This window comes from Pezoporus flaviventris, unplaced genomic scaffold (assembly GCF_033815535.1).
Source record: "Pezoporus flaviventris isolate CSIRO_AGI_PZ_B2104156 unplaced genomic scaffold, CSIRO_AGI_Pfla_v1 ptg000080l, whole genome shotgun sequence".
NCBI classification, from domain to species: domain Eukaryota; kingdom Metazoa; phylum Chordata; class Aves; order Psittaciformes; family Psittacidae; genus Pezoporus; species Pezoporus flaviventris.
This window is the reverse complement of record NW_026892628.1, coordinates 600759-607063: the sequence shown is the minus strand read 5'-3', so window position 1 is coordinate 607063 and position 6305 is coordinate 600759. Positions and strand designations below refer to the sequence as shown.

The 6305-nt window shown below is 58.8% G+C and overlaps 1 long non-coding RNA gene across 1 annotated transcript; it reads right to left on the bottom strand.

The window, feature by feature from the left end:
- Nucleotides 1-1238: 1238 nt before the first annotated feature.
- Nucleotides 1239-2730, bottom strand: LOC133280255 (uncharacterized). The gene is made up of 2 exons (XR_009747103.1): nucleotides 1722-2730; nucleotides 1239-1585 (listed from the first exon to the last, which is right to left on the bottom strand). It is a non-coding gene; the product is annotated as an uncharacterized LOC133280255 (long non-coding RNA).
- Between the last annotated feature and the right edge of the window lie 3575 nt (nucleotides 2731-6305).

Sequence of the window (6305 nt, the reverse complement as noted above, 5' to 3'; positions counted from 1 at the left end):
GCCCCTTTGAGGACTGATTTTACACCGCTCCTGCCGCGATGCCCCGAATTAGCATCAGCAAAGGGAGCTGCCGCGACGGCGTTGTCGGTGCTGCAGGAAGGCTGTGCAGTGAACAGGGACCCCGGTCCCACACCCGGCGAGGGGGTGCCAGGCCCAGCACAGCCCCCACGTGCACCAGAGGGGATGTTTCCTCGAAGGACCGGGGCTTGGCATCCGCGTGGCACCCACCAAGCTGGAACAACCATGATCCCGCCATTCCCGCAGCCAGGGCACCTCCGGAGGACCACGGCCAAGGATGCTCTTGGGGCCTTGCCACCTCCTGGGCGCTGCTGGAGGCAGCTGCATGCCAGGAGCCGGCCTGTGCCCATTCCCCCCCTATGAGTTTCCCATTCCGCACAAAGGCGCCGGGCATTGTCCGGGCTGCATCGCATTACCCAGGGCTCCCGGAGAAATCACTTGTATTTCATGCTCCATTGAGCAGCTGCCTGTATATATTTTCTGTGTTGCACTTTTAGCATGACAAAAGGAGAGGGCCTGTGAACTCCTTGCTCTTCAGACCTCTCCGACACATCCCCTGAGCGGAGCCCCCCTCAGTTAGCATAACAAACTGCCACGCTCCCTCCAAAACGTGCTCCGGCTCCTTCCCAGCCTTTTCCCGCCGGGAATTTAATGTAGGGCTCAATATTTGGGTGTCTGGGCCGGTGGCGGGCGGGCGAGCACGTGCAGGGGGTTCGGAGCAGGGCTTTGGTGAGGTCCCTCCCATGCACCCATGGCCCCAGCCCCACGGCACCCACACTGTGTTTGACTGGTGTCTGCTTCCCCAGGATCACCTTTGTGCCTCCCGGGTCCGTGTTTTTCCCACCCTATCCCACCCTTAACCCCCCCCCCCCCCCCCAGGAGCCTCATGGACCAGCACAGTGGGGCTGGACCCAGTCCTCAGGCGTGGGGTGGGAATGAGGAGAGGCAGGAGCGAGGGTAAGGTGAGAGGTGCCTGTTCCCACACTGGCCAAACCCCAGCTCCTGCCTCCCCCCAGCCCAACAGGGGCAGGACATGGTCCCCTCCAGGGCTGGGACCCCCGGGGCACCCCTCGCCTCCTGCCGCAGGGAAGGAGAGGGCTGGTGAGACACGAGCAGGAAGGAAACAGCCCCAGACACCGGGGTCTCGCAGGGATTTGGGGGGTCCTGAAAGGAAAAGGGTGAGGCTGTGCTCAAACACCAGCAGCACGAGGGAGACCAGGCCGGGGGCTTGCAACACCTTTAATGCACAGGAGCTTTTCGTCCTTTCCTTGGGCTGCAGACCTCATCCTCCCCATGCCTTGGGCTTGGCGGCAGCAGCTCTGTGTCCTTCCGGCTTCCTGGGGTGTCATCCTGTGGTCCATGCCCCCCGTTTGGCAGTGGGGCAGGGGACCCGCTGGGCACACCTGGCTCCAGCCTTGGGGCTGGTTATATGGGAAAGGAGGGAGCCAACCCTTACCCTGGGCATGGGAAGGGCACTGCATGGATCCTGCCCATGCTTCCAACAGAGCCTTGGCCTTTCTGCAGCCTCTCCGAGTCACCCAGACCCCACAGCATCCACTCACAGCACCTGTTAATGGGAGAAACTGGGGTGAGCCCAGTCCCGGCAGCTGGGAGATGGCCACATCATCCTCGTGCCAGCTCCTGGTCCCGTGGGGTCCCCACATCCCACCCCATTCCCATAGGATGCCTGAACCCATCCTCACCAAGAGCCACGCTTTGTGCCAGGTCTCCTGCTGACCCTCATGGGTCGCTGCTCTTCACTCATGTCCTTGCTGCTGGTGGTTGCTTTTGGGGGTCCCGGTGCCCCATCTGTGGGGTGCCTGCGGATGGACACAGGTGTTGTTAGCTGTGCCTGCATGGGGCTACCACAGTGCATCAGAGCATCACCCCTTCCCTCATCCTAGCCTCCTCCTGCATTTTCCACACCTCCCCATGGCTTCACCCCCCACACTCACACGCCTGAGCCTTTCCCTTATGGAGCTTTGCAGGGCCTGAGCCCAAATTCTCTCATTAATTGCCCAGCCAGGGCATCCTTGTGTTCTCCTTTCAGGTTCAGCCTTCGCCGTTGCTTTATGGGGTGCTAAAGCTGTGCTGACAAGTGCTGCATGGCATAAATCCCATCAAAGTGCCTGCTCCTGCTGCTCACCCAGCACCGATTCCCTGCAGCGGCTCCATCAGCTCTGGGTTCAGGTCCAGCTCCTGCTATGGCCTGGTTTTGCCAGGTCCTGGCTGGGCTCTTCCTCAGGGATGCTGCTGGAGGGGTCCCCTGCATGGACAGGCTCTCTGTAAACCCAGCCTTTCCCACCACAAACCACATCGAACCCTTTCCCTGGATCTCCCACCCCTTTTCCCTGCACTGACAATACCACATCTGTGCCACATCCCAAAGGAATGGGAAGGGCTTGATCCTACTGCTGCACCCAGTGTACATTTCATAAACTATGGTGTGTTTTGGGCCAGGAAAACCAGGATTTCTCACTCATCAAAATGCTCTGCTCTCTTTTCCCTCATGAACTGACCAAGGCCTGTGGTTTACGGGGCAAAAAGCATCCTGTTCAGATGCTCATCCCGACCTTTGCCAAGCCGCAGCAGGAGCCACTGGTGTCTTCCCCCTTCTCCAACATGGGGGAAGACCACGAGTGACCATGGGCAATGTGTGGGCTCAGCCCTGCTGAGGAGGAATAACCCCCATGAGATGTGGCTGTAAGGGAGGAATCCCTTTCCATACATTTCCATAGGGATTCATCTGACCCCTTCTCCAGCAGCGTGGTGGAGGCAAACGCCTGTGTGCACAGGAGAAAAGCTGAGCCTGGTTTGGGGGAGCTGGGGAGAGGAGGAGGATGGGGGGCACCATCCTCTCCCCACAGCCCCATCCGCCCTCGCTGCCCTTCATCCCATCATCTCCAGCTTCAGGAAGGTTTTGGGCCCCTCATTTCAGGTGCTCGCTGCCAGAGATGCTGATCCCGAGCAGGAGATGCTTCTGAATGCCTGACCCGAGTCCTTCTGCACCAAACCCCACAGGATCTCAGGCCGGGTTGGGCTGGAAGGGACCTTAAAGAGCTGCAGTTTGGTTTTCAGCGCTCCTCTGGGCACAAAACAAGACCAGGATGAGGAGGGATATTCTGGGGGCTTCTCCATCCACAGGGATGGGCACCGGCATGGGGTGGGCAGGAGTATGGGAATGCCACCGGCAGCACTGCAGCGAGCGCTCCCACACCGCTCAGTAACTCATCCCACCGACCCCCGCGGGCTCTGCTCACCCGCAGCCATCCCCTCTCCTCCAAACAGGGATATCCAGGGCTGGGGTATGCTCCATGTGGAGCAGCCACATGGTCCGGATGCTCGGAAATCCCAGCTACAAGAATGCCACGATGGTTTTCAGCCCTCCCTAGGACCGCTGGGGCAGGGGACACCCTCTCAGTGAGGAGAAACAATCCCCCCCCCCCCATTAAACAAGGGCAAAAGCATCTAAATAAGAGATGCAAGTTTTCTTCCATTCTGCTTTAGGATTTGGGATTCAAGGTGTGAGATGGATTCCAGTGAGCAGGATAAATAAATCAGGGCTGGTGAGCACTTGAAAACAAGCAGAAATAGGCTATTCTGGGCTGTCAAAGTGGGGAGGTTTTAAGGCTCCTTCAAGGCAAGGATTTGCTCCCACTGGAGCAGTTGCCTTCCTCCTCCCAGGGAGATGGAAGGGGGCAACCCCGGCAGTGCCAGGTCTGCCAGGCTCTCCCATCCCCAGAAAGGCTGATCTGGGACTTTAGGGTGGAAAACAGGGACCCTGGGTGATTCCTGCAGGGAATTTCCCTTTGGAAGGTCTGTCCCAGGAACCTGCTGTCGCTCCCAAGTGGATGGCACCCTCCCACTGAGGATGGAGATAGAAGAATTAAGCCCATTTCTTTGAAAATGCCTACCAAAGCACAGAACATCACTGGGAATTTGGGGGGAAACTAAAAAAAATACACCATTTCCATCTGGATTTTCTGCAGGAATCCGAATTTTTAAGGGACTCGCGTGTCCCTTTGGGAACGTGAGGCTGCATGATGCCAGCCCCCAGTAATTCGGGCTCTAAAGCATTCCCCCCTCTATCCAGTTTGGAGCTGAAGCACCCACCAGCACCCAGTGCTGTGCCAGTAACCTGCATCTCCTTTGCTGGCGTTCCTTAGGGCTTGGAGATGCAGGGAAGCAAGGAAAGGCTCCTTGGTGTAATAGGGTAAGCCTGGGCTGCCCTGCAGCTGGGCTCTGCCTTTACATCCAGGAGCTCCAAGAGCCGGGGTTATAGGGGACGGAGATTGGGTTTTGGGGGGGTGTGGTACACTCCACGTTCCCCTTCTTTAGGAAGCAGCTCTTCATGCTGCATACCTGCTGCTCCCCAGAACGCTGCCCTTGCTTTGTGTCCCCAGCCTGGCCTGGAGCCTGGAACAAGAACCCATTGTGCACCCCAGGGTGGGCAGCCCCCACGGGTGCTGGGCACTTGGCTTATGGGGCAGCACCCAAGTCAAATGAGCTGAATTCTGGTTGAAAGCAAAGCTCAGCATCAGCATGGAGGTTTTCTGCTCTTTGCCATGGAAACAAGCGTTGCTAAGGGATTGCTTAATAGGGAGTAAAATATTCTAAACCCCCAAGTTTAGGTGGCAGCAGGACTGAACTCCCCAGTCCTGGGGGTGGATGGGGCTGTTGGGGGCTGCCCTTGCTGCAGCTCCCATGTGCAGCCAAAAGCTCTAGCTCTGCATCCATACGGAGAAACCCTTGGCATGGGGCACGGGTGCTGGATGATTTGGGGCGAGCACGGGAATCCTGGCTGCGTCGGCACGGTCCTGGGGTGGCTCCAGCACAGAGCCGGGGCTGTCAAGTCTGCTTCGCTTTCTGCGTGTTATTAAACAGACGCACAAAAGGGTTCCCAAGGGGTAAAGGCACCAGCGCTGCCCCCTCCGCGCAGATGCGATGCCGGGGTCCTGCGCCGTGCCTCAGTTTCCCCTCCCGCATCACCCCAGCAGCACCCGCTGCTCCCCCCTCCAGGGGCAGGGCCGTACCTGGTTAACTTTATTGATCTTATGGCCACGAGTAAAGGGGCCGGGGGGAGGAATAACCCCGGCGGGGGCCGCCTCTGCCCTTGACCCGTCCCGCGCCCCGCGGCAGCTGCTCCGTCGCGCCTCCGCCCGCAGCTCAATGGGGCTTTGTCTGCGCCCGCCGGCCCCGCGCAGCCCCGGCGCCCCCGGGGATATTTATGGGGCGGGCGGGCACCTTCCCCCCGGCCCGGCCCCGCTGCCGCAGCCGGGATTGATGCGCTGCGGAGGTGCCGCTCCGGAGCCCCGAGGGGTGAGGGGGGGATGCGAGCAACGCGCCCCGGCTTCATCTCGGGTTTGGTTTTGGAGCTTGCCGTGGGTGCTTTCTCATCGGAAATAAAGCCCGTCCCAAAGCAAGCAGGGGCTGGGGGGTTCTTGCTTTTCCCGGTTCTTGCTTTTCCCAAGTCTTCCCAAGCAAAGCTGCTCTGCTCCCGAACCACTCTGTTGGGACGGAAGCACAACGCTGATTGATTTCACTGTGATTCTGCTCGCTGTCCAGTTCCTCCTCCATTAAAGCAAGGAAAGCTCCTTTCCAAAGCTCCAGCAAAGATCCATCCTGTGGATGGGAGCAGCAGCAGTATCCCCAGGGCTGGGAGGGATTCAGGGTCTGACCCACTGGGGTCCTTGGGAACATCCCTCAGCATTCCAGGCTCCAGCGCAGATGATTTAAGCAAAAGCGTTTTTTTCAGGAAGGGATTGACCAGGAAAACCTTCACATCTGGGGAAGGAAAAGGGTGGTTTGGTGGTTTCCAGATGCTCCAGCTGCACAAGAACTCGTCAGTTTAATTGGATGCAGTTCCCACATGGATAAGAGTGAGACCCTCTCGGCATTGACCACATGTTGAGTGATGGGGAATTGCCAAGGGTCACGTCATTCCCTGCTTCCTGGGGGAAAGACCAGGCTGGAAAGAATCCAGCAAAGCCCCCACATCCGCGGGACACGCAGGGATCCGGACTGGATCTTTGGGGACCCTAATTCCCCTTGAACGATGTGGAGCTGCTCCATGCACCACCCCCAAAGGCACGTGCTGCCCCGTCCTGCAGCAACTGGAGTTTGGGGCTGTTTCTCTGGACTTTGGGAGGTGCCTCAGGATGAATGAACTGAGCTGCTCCTTTCCCAGCTTTGCCACCATCTTCTCATAAATCCTCTGGTTTGGAGCCCGTCCGGCTCATCCTGGTGCAATGTGGAGCAATCCTGCAGTGCCGATGGGTGGTTTGGTG